We start from the raw sequence: 17,840 nt of genomic DNA on the forward strand, positions 1-17,840 counted from the left end.
ATCAGGGCCCCGCCTGCTGCCTTGGCGGGCGCTTTTGAGCCGCCGTCTCCGCTGCCCCCCACGTTGGGCTGGGGGGGGGAGGGCGGGCCTTGGGGTCCTTGATCGACACCTGCGCCGGCATTGCCCCCCCCTCCCGTGCCGCCCCCGGCGCGCTCTCCCTGGGCGCGGAGGGGAGGGAGCCGCCCTTGGCCCGCCCCGGGGCCGCCGGAGCCTCTTCATTGATCCCCAGCGAGAGATCTCTGCTGGCGGCGAGTGGTCCAGGAGCCGCGCCCGCCTCGCCCCTCCGCCCTCCGAGGCGCCCGAGGGTGAGTCTATAACGGGGACGGGCGCGAGAGATGCGGCGGCGGCTGCGGCGCGGAGACGCCCATGGGGCGAGGCTGGGCGGCGTCCGCCCTCCCTCCCGGCAATCCCGGCCGAGGCCGCGGAGGGAAGGGGAGGCGAAGGGCGGCCGGTCCCGGGGCGCTCGCGGCCAGGCAGCCGGCCGACCAGCCTCGCATCTCCGGCGGGAGAGCGAGCGGCGAGGCCAAGCCCTTCGAGAGTCAGCTCTCGCTGGCTACGCAGGCCCGTCCAGAAGGTGGTCCCGGTCTGGCCGTGCTCGGCTGGGCGGCCAAGAGCTTCCCGGGCCTCTCGGTGGGTCGCCGCCCGCCCGCTTTGGACGCCTGAAGTACGCGCGTGTGTCTGTCTGTGAGAGCTGAGGGTTTCCTTGCCTGATCTCTCTGCCTTTGGATCCCCGAGTCTCGTCTCGCAGGCTATTGGGAAAAGGAAATAGCAGCCAGAAGACGAGAGTTTTTGTTGCTGGGAAAGTGCTTTTAACTTTTACATATGAGGCTTGTTTACGGATTCGAGCATCTTTTCCATCTCTCCTTCCTTGGAGGTTTTGAAGCAGAGGTTGGACGACCGTCTCCCACAGATGCTTTAGTTGAGATTCCTGCCTAGCGGGGTGGACTAGATGACCCTGGCTCCCCTTCCCACTCTACAATTCTCCTCATCTCATGTATCCTGGGTATAGTTCATTAATGGAGCTTTGCTTGCATAAGGTTTCATGCTCAATTCCTGGCATCACCCGAGATCCTTTTTAATTGGAAACAGGGCTCTAAGCAGCCACTGCCTGTTGAACTAGACAGTGTCGGGCAAGATGGGCCACTGATCTGACATGAGATATGCATAAGAAACAGTCTTATATCAGTCATATGTATTTAATGATTCTTTCTCCCTCCCACCCCCGGTTTGGGTTAAAACTGTCTCTTCTTGCTGTGCCGTATCACAGATTGTGCTTCCTTACAACTTGTTCTCAATGTAATCATCCTTTACCTTGGTCTTTCAGGCTCAAATACAGATGGGCAGGATGGAATGCCTGGGAGAAACAACAATGTCCCATATTGTCCTGGATCTGTATCCCCTTATGAATCATTTGAGCCCTAGGGGCTCATCCACACTTCCACTTTCCCCACCTCTTTTCCCCGTGAAAACCCACTCTTTATCGCTGAATTGGAGCATATGTAAGTTGGATTTTTTGTGGATTGACATTTGCTCTGATTCATTGTTAGAGTGGGTTTTCCTGGGGAAAGTGGTGGGGCAAACAAAAAGCTGCTTAGACTTGCGTGTAGAAAGCATGGGGCAAGCAGAAAACCTTGGAACTGTGCTTTCTAGGCACAGGGCAAGCAAAGGGCAGACCTAGGGTTGACCTATGACTCTTTGTTTCTTGCATCAGGAGCTGGCAGGATGGTGAGGGCACTTTTTTAGTACCTTGCAGAGTTCTCATGCTGTCTTACTCCAGAGTAGGCTTCTGTGTGCCATTACTGTAAGAATGAAGGACACAAGAATTTAGGTTTCTTTTTCTGGATTTGTAACTTCAAGATGAACGAGAAAAATGTTCATTCCTCACTATGTTAATATTTCCAGCTGTAGATATGCTGTAAAATATCTGGGGTTGCTTTGGAACCTGAGATGTTTGGTAGGGATGAAATGGACTGGGTGGTATGGTGTTGCAGCAGAGAAGAAGGGGTCAAGAATTACTTTCCAGTGTGCGTCGTCTTTTCTTCAGATTGCACTTTCAGCAGCATTTTGCAACAGAAAAGATGTATGAGAAAAGATTTGTGAACTCAGTTGTCTAACCTGATATTTTTTGTAAGGTCCTGTGAGCAACTTTTAGAGAAGAGGCATTGCACAAATGCACTGAAACATAAATAATTAAGTAACCTGTTCTTGCTCAAAATCGGTATGCTCACCTCTCAACGCTGTCAATATGCACTTTTTCTTATTGTCTCTTTAAAATCTATGAAACAGGTGGACCATTTTCAAAATTTGCTTTGACACTTTTCATTACTGACACAACTATCTGTTGCAGCTAGGAAGCACAGCTGTACACACTGTACTCCCAAGTCATTAGCCGCAGTGCCAGTTTTGCCCCTACTGATTCTGAGAAGAGTCCACATTTCCCACTCTTAAACCCATCCTGTCAGCTCCTGATGGAAACAAGACAGTCAACCCAAGAATGATTTTTCTAGCAATATAGTAAGGCTTGGATACTTCATGAGGTAACAGGAAGAGGACCGCATAGGACATATTTACTGGTTCTTCATCTGGATTTCACCCTGAAAGGCCAAAGAAGAGTATTAATATGCGGAAAGTAAATTGGAAGCAAGCACAGTTTGTGACATTACACAGCATCATTGCTGATCATGGGGCATGTATATGAAGGCACTAGCCTTATCTTCTGATTTTTGGGCATTGTGAGAGCCTTAACTCTGATTGTGAACTGGCAGGCTTAGCATTTTATTATTGACTTTTCTTGGTTTTTGAAAAGAAAATGCATTAAAATTTTATGGGCTGTTTAAACATGATAGTTGTTTTCTAACATAAGTTTTGAACATAATTGGTAGTTCTCAATTATACATGCACTTCCATTCACACTCCAAACTGTACATTGCTCCCTGAAGCAGCAAACTGAAGTGGAATGCAGAATATTACAGCATGAATTTGCATAAAGTTCGGTTTAAAAGTTCGAACAACTAACTACATGGCAAATCATTTTTGAAAGTAAAAAGAGAGAGAATGTCTTAAATCCTCTTAAGTTCAGTAGAATGGCCTGGGCAAATCTTGTCCAAATCTAAGAGCCATCTCTAAAATTTAGGAGCCAGAGTTAATAACTGACATTTTAATGTACCAGAACCAGGGTATATTTGATTTAAATCAAATCATTATAAATCACAAATTAAATTACTTGGCAGTAAGACTTGATTTAAATTGGGGGGGGGGGTTTACAGAAATACATTCCTGCTGGTATAATCTTAATATTTACAACCAGATGAAAGTTTCATTTTTGGAATAATAAATTTTCAGAGTAGTTTTTACAGTTATATAAAAAATTACTGATTTGGTTATACCATTAGAAATACATAGACAGATAATTATGAAATTATTGTGAGGTTTAATAAGTTAACTGTTTATATTTGGACAACTTTTCTGCTGTACTTTATTGGAAGGAGAAAAATCATCATTTCCTTAATAACAATTTAAACAATTTATTTAACTAAAACAACATTATAGCATATGTATCCATGTTTGTTAACTGATGCGGTTAAACATTCTTTTTTTTAAAAAAAACCTTAGACTGAGTTTCAGCACACATGAAAAACTTAAAACGAATCCTTATTTCTTGATGAATAGCCTTTGGACTATAATGCAACTTAAACAGAAACCTATCTTTACAAAGATTTTTTCCACCAAAAGCATTTTATTTTAAAAATCCAATTTAAATAAAAAAAATCTGATTTAAATAAAAAAGTCTGATTTTTTTTAAGTTTAAAAAATCATTGATTTTTATCCACCCTGACCACAACTCCAGATCCTAGAAAGCAAAATCAACTCACCACTGAGTTGGCTCCAGAAACTTGTCCAGTCCTACAGTAGGATTTGTGCACAACCTGCATTAGACTGAAATTAGCTGCATTTCCAGTTCTTTTCCTAGAGTCTTACTTCAGAGTTTATACTGGTACTATTGCATAATGACCATTTCACATTTGTAAGAACTCAGTTGTTTAGTGTGGCAGCAGCTACACTTTGGAGCTTTTTGCTTATTGATATCAAGCAGGTGCCTTCACTGTATTCTTTTTGGCGCCTGCTAAAAACATTGTTTGGACAAGCCTACCCAGATTATGTAGAAAATTGCTGTGAATTTTAACTTATTTTAGTATTTTAGGTTTTCGTATGTTTAAAGTACTACAAACCTTTCTTGATTTTATTGTTCTTTTTTTGTAATCCCTGTTCAAAAACTTTTTTACAATCAAGCAGTGTCTACATTTTATGGAAATAAACAAAATAAATACATAAATGATAGTATCATAATTTAAAAATGACTTAACTCAGCCTCTAAAAGCCACACATAAAAAGGTGAGGTTTTTTTCCTGATGTGTAAATGAATAAGAAGTTGGAGCAAGATGCACAGATGCAGAGCCACAACTAAAAAACTCATCATGGGCCCTCACAATACACATCTCATTTAACAGAGACCACCAGCAGAGCCTCATCTGTGCAGCTTAATATATTGGTATGATGATATGGAGAAAGGCTATTTCCTCGGATATTTGGGCCCCTGTTGTCTGGGGTGCTGGGGACACGGGTGGCGCTGTGGGTAAAACCTCAGCGACTAGGACTTGCCGATCGTATGGTCGGCGGTTCGAATCCCCGCAGCGGGGTGCGCTCCCGTCGTTCAGTCCCAGCACCTGCCAACCAAGCAGTTTGAAAGCCCCCCCCCCCCCGGGTGCAAGTAGATAAATAGGGACTGCTTACCAGCGGGAAGGTAAACGGCGTTCCGTGTGCTGCACTGGCCACGTGACCCGGAAGTGTCTGCGGACAGCGCTGGCTCCCGGCCTATAGAGTGAGATGAGCGCACAACCCTAGAGTCTGGCAGGACTGGCCCGTACGGGCAGGGGTACCTTTACCTTTACTTTACCTTTTGTCTGGGGTGCTAAATGTCAACATAAGCACCTTGAATTGGACCTGGAAGACGACTGCCAACCCGTGCAGCTGTTAGAGAATGAATTATATGCAGCTGACCTGCTGTTCCTATCAGCAGTCTGGATGCCACATCTCGCACAAGTTTGCAACTTCTTGATTGTCTTTAAGGGCAGCCTCATGTAGGTGATTACAGTAGTCAGAGCATGAATTATAGTACCAGGCTATCCCTGTGCAGAAATGGGTGTGGTAGATGCTCCTAGCCACTGAAGTCACTTGGACCTCAACTGACAACGATTGTTCTAGGAGCACCTTGAACTTTCAACCTGCTCCTTTAAAGAGTGTGCAACCACATCATAGCACAGACTTCAGAACCACCCACAGGACCTGCATCTTGTTTGAATTCAGTTTCAGTTTATGGATATACATTTAGCCCATTAATCCAAACACCAATTCAGAACCATCACTACCTCCTCTGATACCATAAGCTGGGTGTTATTAGCATTTTGATGGCACTTTACTCTAAATTTTCTCATGACTACGCCCAGTGGCTTAGTTTGATACAGATATTAAACAACATGGGCCACAAGACTGGCCCTTCAGGAACCCCCTAGGACAGCTGCCATGACTAAACAGAAGATGCCTAATTCTATTTATATAAACCACTGAATATAGGCTGTTTACTGGCTGTTCACAAACACAAAATTATACAACCATTTTCAGCTTTCTAATGTCTTTCTCCTACATGGCATACTTTGATCCAACAACCAACCGTTTGAGGAAATAGCTACTATGGTTGGGTGTTATTAGATGCAGAATCATTGCTGTGGGTTGGAGGCACATACCCAATTTTTCCAAACAAAGAATCAACTCCTATTCAGTTAGCTCTCAATCCACTCATTTTCCATCTGGCTATAAACTCAGCCCCCTGTCCCGTCCCCCCAAGAAGGAATGGATAAGGATATAAGTGGCAGTGAACCACCAGTGGAAGCCCCCACCCAGAAGCCTGTTCCCACTTGCTGTTTCTGCCACTCAAGTTACAATCATTCACTTTCTGCTCTCTCTGCCTTCCAGGAGTCTGCGTTGCTGTGGCCTGGGCCTGGCCCTGCTCCAGAAAAATAGGTTTCCTCAAGCAATTCCCATTGAAAAATAGTGTTCAGGATGGCAACAAGGCTTGCCAGTCTTCTAAATAGACTTACTTCCTTGTGATTGGTGGCACCTAGCCAATCAGGGCACAGATATTTACATTAATCATGAGGAAAATTTTTTGGCATAAATTGTGTCTGTGATTAACATCCACAACCATTTAATTTCAAGCAGTGTTCGAAACTCCTGTTGTTCTAGGCACATTTTGTGACAGGGAATTTCATTAGCACGAGCAGTTTCTGAGCTCTGGGCGCAGTTCTGCACCTAAGATTTCAAATTAAAACTGCAGAGTGGAAGGAAAGGAGGACTTTTTTCAGCTTCCCCACTTCCAGCTACTCTCTGAAGCCTGGAGAAGAGATCCTCTTAAGAATATTTGGGGGGTGGAAGGACTAGACCATGTGAAAAATGAACATAATATTCTAGCTGCGGTTCATTCATTTTCAGCTTTGTATTCTTGTAGACATTCCATTGTTGTTCCCATAACCTAGGTTTAAGGTGCCATTTAGCTCCTAGCTTTCATATCTCAGTTTCTAACACTGACTTCAAGCACTGTGACTCCCATGAAAGCAGTAGTAGCAACCCTGGGAGCTCTCAGAACCAGACCAGCAGCAACAATATAGTTTTAATCTCCTCTCCCCTTTCCTTCCTTACTCTTAATGCTTTGGATGTGAGAGGGGACGTCTTCGATTGACCTGAAATGGCATTTTGTAGCTTTGTTTTTTGTATGTGTTTTTGTTTTGTTGGCTTGTACACTCCGTTGGTCTTAAATTAATTGGCTTTGGGTCTGACAAGTTTGCATGCCCTGAAATGGGGTTTGGCAACAGAACTGTGGCTGTTAAAATTTAGTGAATGCATTTCAAGGCCTGGAGCAGCCTCTCAAATTTTGTTGAATCTTCATTCTTAGGAAAGATACACCTGTTGAGTATCTGCCTCTGCTGTGGCAGTTAAAGGTGCAGTAGTTTTGTGTAGAGAAAAGGTGGTAATCATACTTGTCCCTGCAATTTTATGACCTCTGGCATCTTTCTAGACTATATAGCTGGCAGCAGAATTGCCTTTTTTTTTTACTGTTTCTTCTCCTATGAGTACCAGTAGCCATGCCGTGAAGAGCTTCGCCTGCTTAATTTCTGCATTGCAAACTGCTCTTAAAGGCAGAAGAACAGGACCAGTAGAAAGAAGAGAATCCTAAAATGGCCATTCAATATGCGCTTTCTTGGGAGCAAGTCCTAATGCATTCTACAAGGCTCATTTGTGAGTAAACGTTTATAGCACTGGGTTGTAAAATAACACTGTTTTTGAGGTCATGTTTGCTGGACTGTATAAGATTACTGCATTTTCACTATATGTAATGTTTGTTTATACTATAATTACTAGCAGCCCTATGCATTTTACCCAGAAGTCCCACTATGCTCAGTGGGTTTACTCCTAACGTGAATCTCTGTAGCCTTGCACCTTGCAGTGTTCTTGCCTATTGTTATTCCTGCCTAGCCTTCCTTGGGATGCTCTCTCTGTCCCTGCTCCCTCTAGCCCGGGTGATCACCAGCAGCCACTGTGTTGAATGATTTGGCTGAGGTGTGTGTAAATCTAAACTAAATATGGGCAGGGCCCATGGCTCAGTGGTAGGGCATTTGCTTTGTCTGCAGAAGGTGCCAGTTCAATCCCTGACATCTCCAGGTAGGAATGGGAATTTTCCTTGCTTGAAATCTTTGAGAACATAATCGTGTTCAAATGAATGAATGGTTTTAGAAAGCCATTCCTTTCATTAAGCCTGACCTTTCCCTCTCTACCCTCTCTTTGTCAGGCAGACCTCTTCAACCCTCAAAAGTACTTCACTGTTGCATCAGTTGACATTTCCTGCAGATGGAGAAGGGGATCCATGTGTGGTTGTCCCTGCCCACTTGCTCCACTGGACAGGAAGAAGTAAATTGAGAAGAGGTTATCTGAGTGGGTCAGGAGACCTCTCCCCAGTTTGATACCATTGACCATGACAGCCTTCTGGACCGTCTAGAGGGGCTGGGAGCTGCTCCTTCCTGAAAGTGTCCAGAAAGTGGGGGGGGGGGATGAGTGTTTGGACCCTTGGGCTCTCTCTTGTGGGATTCCTCAGGGTTCCGTCCTCTCCCCCGTGCTTTTTAACGTCTATATGAAGCCGCTGGGAGAGACCACCAGGGGGTTTGGGCTCTACCTCTCTTTTAAATCAGAACCAGTGAAGGCGGTGAAGGTCGTGTGTGAGTGTCTGGAGGCAGTTGGAGGATGGATGGCAGCTAACAGATTGAGGTTGAATCCTGACAAGGCAGAAGAACTGTTTTGGGGGGATGGGACGTGCAGGTGTGGAGGACTCCCTGGTCCTGAATGGGGTTACGGTGCCCCTGACCAGGTGTGCAGCCTGGGAGTCATTTTGGACTCACAGCTGTCCATGGAGACATAGGTCAATTCTGTGTCCAGGGCAGCTGTCAAGGAAATAAACAACTATCTGACTTTTAGAAGACATCTGAAGGCAGCCCTGTTTAGGGAAATTATTAATGTTTGATGTTGTATTGTGCTTTTAATTCTGTTGGGAGCCACCCAGATTGGCTGGGGAAACCCAGCCTGATGGGTGGGGTATAAATAATAATAATTATTTTTTTATTTAGTTACTTACTTCCTGACCAACTTTACAGCAGGTTGCTCTCTGCATAGCTCTAAGATAGCCTTGAGCTTTGATCCCTGCCCCAAATTTGGCCACCTGGCCTTTCTCCTGCTTCCCACCTTAGGACTGCACTGCAGTGCTTGTGTGTGTGTGTGTGTGTGTGTGAGAGAGAGAGAGAGAGAGAGGGAGAGGGAGGGAGGGAAGAAAGAAAGAAAGAAAGAAAGAAAGAAAGAAAGAAAGAAAGAGGAAAGCGTGGAGGAGAAAGGAAGTGATTGGAGGGCTGAGGCATTGGAAAGCCTGACCTCGCCAGCCATCTTTGCTAACTCGTCTGCTGACATGGAGCGGCCTCAGGTTGCATGCGGAGGGGGCTCTGGGGCTCACTGCCCAGGTGCACCTCAGTGGCGGCTCTGGCAACACAAGACCTTGCTTTGGTAAGCAGGGAACTTGGGAGAGGGGGTCTGGCCATGGTCTCCCTCCCCCCACATAGGAGCCAACTTCTAGGGGCTGAGGGGTCTTGGTCCTCCCAATAAACTAGTGGGGGGCTGCCCCCCAAGTTGATGGTATTACCATTCAAATGGTGTGTGTGGCTGCATGCGCCGCATCATGTGGTCAGTTATGCAGGGCGAGGCTTACCTCCCCCCCCCATTTTATTCAAGTTGGCATCCCTGCTCCCAGAAGAAAAAGGCCTTGTCCTAGAGCTGCTTAGATGTCTCAGCCAGGGCCTTTATGCCCGTGGCTTGGCACGTGCCCCCTGCTGTAGACAGCAGTACAGGTTGTGGAGCCTTCCTGGGCATCCAGGTGTATGTGACCCCTCAGACTGCAGCCCCGTGGATGTTGTGGAGCTGGGAGGTGATGAACAAAATCAATCCTCCTAGCAAACTGGGAAATTATCCCCTCACTTAGCCAGTTTAGGACATTCGACACCTTTCCTCAGCAGAGTATGTTTTTCTTTGAGAAAAATAAGTGGCTTACTTAAATGTAAACTAAGCTTTAATAATAAAGAAAACTATAACAAAATAACATAATGAGAGAAACTAAATACAACAACATGAGATAAGTATGAGGCAAGAAACAAGAAGAGGCTGTTGGTCCCTCTTAGCTAAAACTTAACGGAACCCCCTGAAGGGAAGGCTGATTCTGGAGCAGAACACACAAGCAGAGCCTACCAGATCCCAAACATTCTACTGGTCAGATTAGGCCCCCATGTTTTTCTTACTTTGGCCACCATCTGGGGGGGGGGGATGCCCTCTTCTGCTACCTTCTATTTTTCCTTCCCCACTCCAGAGTTCCAGAGGGTGCTGGAAAGTCTTTGCGGTGTATAAGTGCCACCATACAAGTGCCGGTCCTCCTTCAAAGCCCCACAAGAGTTGGCTTGGTTTCACATCTCAGGCAAACAGTTTTGGCCTTGAGAGTGAGGCTGACCACACACCTTTCAGGCATGAACCTAAACAACTCTTCCTTCCTCTTTGCACAGGCTCTCATATCGGAATTTCCAGTGCTATTTCCAGGAATTTCCAGTGCTGTTTTTTCTAGAAAAAGAGGTGCTGGAACTCACCATGAACACCTCCCTCATTCTTTTAGAATGGCAATGGCACCCAACAGAGATGCCGGAACTGAGTTCCTGTGAGTTCCCCCTGGGGGAAAAACCCTGAGAATTTCTATATGTGGATACAGTCAAACCTTGGTTGTTGAACATAATCTGTTCTGGAAGCCCATTTGGCTTCCAAAATGTTCAACAACTGAGACGTGGCTTCCGATTGGCTGCAGGAGCTTCCTGCATTCAAGTGGAAGCTGCGTTGGACGTTCAGCTTCTGAAAAACGTTTGAAAACTGGAGCATTTACTTCCGGGTTTTCGGTGTTCAGGATCTGAGGTTTGTCTGCACCCACTTACTGCAGGAGCTGTGCAAACGTGCCATACTTCAGTGGATGCACTACAGTTCTTTGTCAGGGCCATAATCATGGATGTAGCTGTGCACAGGCAGCTATGACTAAATAATTGGAAAGCAAAGGTAAAGGCCAAGAGAAGTTTTCCAGTGACCCCTTAAATGAGGGCAAACTTTTTGGGGATGGGCTTGGTTATGTCTTGGTGGAAACTAGTCACAAGAGGGAAAGCATTGCTCCAGGGACCAAAGAGATGATTGGAGGGGAAGCAAGGGCACCCTTTCCTCCTTTCATTCTGTTAAGATTTGCTATGCTCCCAGGGATGGCGGAGATTCTAGGCCCTCCTGGGGTGGACAGGGCTTTGCTGCATGACAACAGTAGTAGAGCTAGACTACCTTCTCCAAAGCTGGTCAGGCAGGCAGGCTGGCAGTTTGGCAAGGAAGGCAACAATAGTAACAGCAATAGGCATGACCAGGCACCCATACCAGTGGTTGGCTTCCACCATGGAGCAATGGATTCTGAGCATCATCAGATGGATACTTCACCACTTTGCTTCTTGTTCCAGGGCCTGCAAGTGTTAAAAACATCAATTGACGCTACAGGTCATCAAGCATCTTCAGGACATCAAGGCAACAGAAGTTGTGCCATATTCTCAGATTCTATTTGCTATTCCCACTAAGTTGGGGGACCAGAGTACCATATTGAATTTGAAGTGGGTCATTTGATTGTTGATAAGAAAGTTCTGGATGGAGACTCTCCAGACATTGCTGGAGAATGTTGAGTCTGGGGACTTCATGTACTTCCAGGACTTGACAGAAGTCTAGCTATATATGCAGATTCACCCACTGCATTGCCAGTAGGTGTGCTCTGTCTACCCGAGTAGATGCTACCAATGCAGCTCTCTCATTTGGTTTAACCATTGCTCCAAGCATGTTTACAAAGGTATAGGTGGCAGTGGTACTACACATGTTCCTTTACCTGGTTGGCATTCTTGTGTGCTCAGACTCTCTCCCACATGCCCACCATCAGGATGTCACAACAACACAGGATTGCCAGCATGATTTCAGATAAATATGGAAAGGAGTTAGCTAGGAGCTTTACAGGAGATGACACATCTAGCAGCAGTGATCAGCACCCAGATGGCGTGGTGAGTCTGCCAAGGAAGCACGTCTCCATACTGCATAAGGTGGTGGGAGTAGTTCTTGTTTCACAAAGGCTAGACATCTTCTATCTAGCCCAGGGAGCAATAATTGCTTCCACAGGGTCCATCCCATAGGTGCTGTTCCATTCAAGTCTGCTCCAATCGGCTTTCCTCACTTTATCAATAAGAGATTGTACACCACCACTATGTTAAAAGTTGAACTGAGCAAAAGGGTGAGGTGTTCTCTACTCTGGTAGCTCTCTGCAGCTCTCTATAGGGACGTCTCCTTCCAGGAGGTGCTCCACTGTGGATGTGTGGCTCTCAGACTAAGGGGCACATACATATGGGCAGTGAAAATCATTTGGGGGGAAATCCATTAAACTTTGGGCCTGGAAGAGGCAGAAAGACTGATAAACTATCTGGAGCTACAAGCAGTAAGGTTGGTCCGTCTCCATTTCTTACCTCTGGTAATCCACAGATGTCCATGTTCTCATGGGCAATATGATCACCAAGGCCCCAGAGATAAATAGGCAGGGGTCCAGAGATCACTCTCTTCTCTGGATTAGAGAAGCATCTAGAATCCCTGTCAGCCAACCACATCCTCCAATGTGTAAGTAGAATGGAGTCACATCAACAGGTGATTCTACAGATCACAGACATGTTCTGAATGCCTGTGGTGAACCTGTTTATAAGTCTGGAAAACAGGAAGCTGAGCATGTTCTTTTCTCTCCTCAGGACCCAAGGGGCCTTGGGCGTGGATGCCCTGATGTCAGAATTGCCGTCTAGTTGTATGCCATTCTTTTCTTGCCTGTTATCCAAAGGGTACTTAGGAGGAACAGGACAGCAGAGAGGGAGGGGATTGCTGTGGCCTCCTACTGGGTTTAAAGGGCCTGGTTCTTAGACCTAAGCACTATAATATATATGGTGAGGCTAAGGAGAAAACACCTACACCAGAGCTTTCCAAACTTTTCATGTTGATGACAACCCCCCCCCCCAATTTTATGATTTTATTTTGACAAAGTGATAATAATAAATAAGAATAAAAATGTGCACCCCATCGCCAAGACCATTCCATTGTAACTATCCAAACTCCGAAAAATTGAACACCTCTTGCGATAGTTTGATCCCTTTCCGTTTTAACAGTACAGATTCTACAAACACCTTCCATATCTCTTCAAAAGAATTTCTCCTGCATATTCCCCGTCTTACCTTAATAGCACATGTTCATTTATCATTAATATTTATATCCCACACTTCTTTATACCATTCTTCCATTTTATATTCACCTTGCCCCTTCCACTTCCTAGCTATGATAACTTGTGCAGCTGTCAATAAATTTGTAAGCAAGTCCTTCATAGCCCGTGAACCTTCCACCCCATCGTAAATTGATAATAATGTTACCTCTGGACTTTTGGTCGGCTTTAAACCAGTGATTTCTGTTATCTCTTTAAACACCCTTTGCCCCAAAATTTGTAAATATTTACACCTCCACCACATGTGAACATAAGTCCTGGTTTCCTGGCATCCCCTCCAACATAACACCAAGTAGTCATTGTTTATTTGATTTAATCTGACTGGTGTTAAATACCATCTCCAAACTACCGTAAGTCTATCTGCCCTGTTGTCTCCTTTTCCCACACCTCTTTTAATTGATCTCGTTGATCCTCCATTTCTACTTACATTTTATACATTTCACTGGTTTCACCTTTTATAACTATATTTCTTCTTTATCTCCCCCTTTTGTAATTTTTTTTCCAAATTTTGTATATTCTTTGCAGTTCTTGTTTTCGCTTAACCACTTCCTTGTCCATTGCTCCAGTTGTATACAGTTAAACCAAGTTATTTTACTTCCTGCAGTTAGACCTTCTCTCAATTGTTCTTTGCTTTTCATTTTCTCCACCCATTCTTTTATTTTAAATTTTCTCTTTTGCTTCTTTTTCAATTTCCTTTTTAACATTTCCTGGCAAGTCTTCTATCACCACCACCAGAGTTAGTGGGGAATTTGCTGGTTTCAGTTTTCCTTTATATTTCATCCATATCCCAATGATGTTTCTTAATAAGGGATTTTCAATATTCTGCTACCATTGCCTATTTGGTTTGATAAGAAATATATTCACTAACTTCTCTGTCACTTTCTGTGTACCACTCTAACCATTCTAACTCTCCTTGTTCTGTTATCCCATCTATGATATATCTTAACTGATTTGCTATATAACATAACTTTATGTTGGAGAGACCCTTTAAACCTGTTTTCTGGGGTTTATACCATCTTCTATTGTAATTTTCTTATCCTCATTGAAAAAATTATTAATTATACTTTGCCAACCCTTTATCTCTGTCCCCGATATCTTAATTGGTAACGTTCTGAATAAAAAAATTATTTAGACAAAATTTTCATTGTAATTATCACTATTCTTCCAAACCATGAAAGCTTAATTTTTTATGAAATCATTTTTATTTGGTTTTACAATACAAAATTATATTTTAAAAAATTCAGATGCAGGACTTTCCCTCTCTCCCTCCCTGGAGTCCCATTTTAAACATTAAAACTGCATCTTCTTCCATACTCTATTACGTGGGTAGGCAAACTAAGGCCCGGGGGCCGGATCCGGCTTAATCGCCTTCTAAATCTGGCCTGCAGGCGGTCTGGGAATCAGCATGTTTTTACATGAGTGGAATGTGTGCTTTTATTTAAAATGCGTCTCTGGGTTATTTGTGGGGCATAGGAATTCATTCATTCTCCCCCCCCCCAAAAAAAATATTCTGCCCCCCCAAGGTCTGAGGGACAGTGGACCGGCCCCCTGCTGAAAAAGTTTGCTGACCCCTTCTCTATTATATCAGTCCATATTTTCCATGGTAATTATTACACTGCAAGTGGAATCAAAATCCTTCCAGTATTTCTATCTGCTCACAGTGGTCTTTTAAGTAACATAATTCCCCCCCCCCCCATTCTTTTGTAAAGTTTTTGTCCTCTTGGTTCCTGAGCTTTGCAGTCAGCTTTGCCATTTTGGCCTAGTCCATCAGCTTGGTTTGCCATTCTTCTCTGGTAGGGACTTTGTCTTGTTTCCATCTCTGGGCTAGTAGCATCCGAGCGGCTGTTGTTCCATACATAAAAAGTATTTTCTGGTACTTTGGGATACTGGTACCTATAATTCCTAATAAAAAAGCTTCTGGTTTTTAAACAAAATGTATTTTAAACATTTTTTAAATTTCATTATATATCATCTCCCAGAAAGCTTTTACCACCTTACAAGTCCACCACATATGTTAAAAGGTACCCTCTTTTTCTTTACGTTTCCAGAAGGTATTTGTATACGTCCTATATATTTTTGCCAACTTAGTCAAATACCACCGGTACATCTTTTTCACGTAATTCTCTTTCAAAGTACAACAGGCTGTAAATTTCATGTCTGTTTTCCATAACCTTTCCCAATCTGCCATCTGAATATTATGTCTCAAGTCTCTCGCCCAGTGTATCATTACCGACTTGACCTGTTCATCTTTTTGTTAATTGTTAATAGCTTATTTTCTTACATTCCTCCAGCTTTTCCTTAATTTCCGTCTTTAATTTGTTAAGATTCTCTTTAGATTTTCTAAATTTAATGTTATATTTATTCTCAAGTACTTTATTACATTTCTTAACTTTAAATCTATTTTTATTTCTTTGAAAAATGTTCATTTTTCATCTTCATCGTAGTTAAATATTATTATCTCTGATTTGGACCAATTAATTCACAACCCTGTTATTCATTTTCCCCCCAAATATGCCTCTATTACCTGCATATTTTCCAATGGATTTTCGATTGTTAGTGAGATGTCATCTGCAAATAACACCTTGGTGACACACTTGTAGACATGCATCATTTTGTGACATAGTACTTCCGTTTTACTAGCAAACTGGAGGTTAAACTCACCTTTTTCCAGCCCCAAGAGGAGCATGGGGAGCAGTCGCGTGAAACACAGACACCCTGCAGCTGCCATACTATTGTGTGACAACATCCTGTTTGGAAAGCTCTTCCCAACACAAATCCAGAGTGGAGCCTTGTATGCCTCCTTCCAGTTTGGCCAAACTGGTGCCAAACCTATTTCTCTGCTTTCCTTTGGACCACCTCAGTGAGGCTGAGAGGGTGGTCTTGTCTTCTGGGCACCCCAGGACTTCAAAACACTCTGTCGAGACTTGCACCCCAGGGAGGTCACTTTGGTGCTGCTAACACAGCGGTTTGAGACAGATGGATGCTAACAACAAGCCTATCAATGGCCAGAAGCCACAGTGGCTATCTCCATGCTTGGAGGCCATATGATCTGAATGCTAGTTGCTGAAAACTGCAGAAGAGGATAGTGCTCTTGTGCTCAAGACCTGCTTGCTTGCTTCCCATAAGTATCTACTTGGCCGCTATGAGGAGGAGGAGGAGGAGGAGAAGAAGAAGAAGAATTTGGATTTGATATCCCGCTTTATCACTACCCCAAGGTGTCTCAAAGCAGCTAACAATCTCCTTTTCCCTTCCTCCCCCACAACAAACACTCTGTGAGGCTGTGTTGAAGGAGCAGGGAATCGAACCTGGTTCATCAGATTACAAGTCCACTGCTCTTAACCATTAGCCATTGGCCTAATCCTACAGGCTCTTATTCCTCCCCACCTGCGTGCCAGTTGATGGTTTGCTTCCATGGCAAGGGTTTGAGGGTGCTTGCGCTGCAAGCTTCATCATTTGCTTTTTAAAATATTGGATGACACATATGTTTTCAGGTATCTAGCAGAACAAAGTGTTGGATATTTGGAGTGGACTTCAGACGTTGTTGCAGTCTTTCAAGTTCACAGTGGTTTAGTTAGCAAAGCTTCCTTGGGAGTCTAATGTTCCGGCTCCTGAACGATCAAAACCAGAATTGAGTGTTCCAGTTTTCAAATGTTCTTTTGAATTCCGAACGTCTGACGGGACTTTTGCAGCTTCCTGCAGCCAATCAGAAGCTGCGCTTTGGAAGTCAGAATGGATTCTGTTCGACTTCCGAGGTACAACTGTAATTCTCTCTATCATCTGGTATATCATCTGTCATGGTTGTTCCCATTTCACAGATGTAGAATGGAGTTCAAATCAGGATTTGTAAAGATTTATTATGCATATTAAATGTAAACTGTACTAATACATTGATAGCCACCTTCAAAGGTGTATTAATAGTAAAGCTTCTGTAGCTTCTGCTGATCTTTGTTCAGAGTAAATAACCTACACAAAGCTTGTACTTCAAGCTGTTCTGACTGAAAACCCTGCTTAAAATGCAGTGCATGATTTCTGAAACACACATCTTATTTCTTGTTTCAATACATATTCTAAGGGCTGGTTGGTGCAAGGAAACAGATTGCTTCTCTATCTATACTGCATACCAGACCATGGGAGTGTGTATCAATGCCTGGTTGTCACAATCTCTCTACTTTCGAAAAGGGGTTGGGAAAGCAACACATAAGAAGTGCGTGTGTCTGCTTCTTGCCACATGTTACACAGGGTGTGCTGTGGTGTGTGCATGCATGATTGTATACACTGGCACCTCAGGATGCGAACGGGATTCGTCACTTCCGCGCATGCACGTGACATCATTTTGACTGTCTGCACATGCGCAAGCTGCGAAACCCAGGTCGCCGTGCAGCCCGAAAGCTCTCACCCTGAAGCATATTCAGCCCGAGCTATGACTGTACAATACACAGCTTTCCAAGCTTTTCAAGTTGGCGACACACTTTTTGGACATGCATAATTTTGTGACACAGTAATTCAGTTTTACTAGCAAACTGGAGGTTAAACCAACCCCTTTCCAGCCCCAGGAAGCGTGTGGGGAGCATTCATGTGACACACCTACACACTGCAGCCGACACACTAATGTGTCGCGACACAGTTTGGAAAACTCTGCTTTAGGATATCAGATGGAGGACAGTTCACCCAGTCTTCTAAAACTTTGTCAGTTTTTCTAAGTAGCTAGCTGTAATTTGCAGACAAACATTTTAACTATAGTAATAGTAAGGTATTTGTATCTGAGTTTGGTTATTTCCCCTGTTTTGTAGAATATCATGATGGATTGTTTCAACAACAAAAAACCCCCTATCAAATAAGA

At 44.0% G+C, this 17,840-nt stretch overlaps 1 protein-coding gene across 10 annotated transcripts in view; it reads left to right on the forward strand.

Annotated features, from left to right (window-relative positions):
* HDAC4 (histone deacetylase 4) overlaps window positions 1-17,840 on the forward strand; it is a 123,351-nt gene that overhangs the window by 548 nt on the left and 104,963 nt on the right. The window contains exon 1 of one of the 10 annotated variants that reach the window (XM_083401017.1): window positions 27-305. The exons of 8 other annotated variants lie outside the window; for them this stretch is intronic. The gene's annotated coding sequence lies outside the window, so the exon portion shown is untranslated. Of the gene's footprint in view, window positions 1-26; window positions 306-17,840 lie in introns of those variants that run through there. One more of the 10 variants, XM_083401025.1, reaches the window with a different exon arrangement.

Source organism: Podarcis tiliguerta, assembly GCF_965153285.1.
Source record: "Podarcis tiliguerta genome assembly, chromosome: 1".
Classification (NCBI taxonomy): Eukaryota; Metazoa; Chordata; class Lepidosauria; order Squamata; family Lacertidae; genus Podarcis; species Podarcis tiliguerta.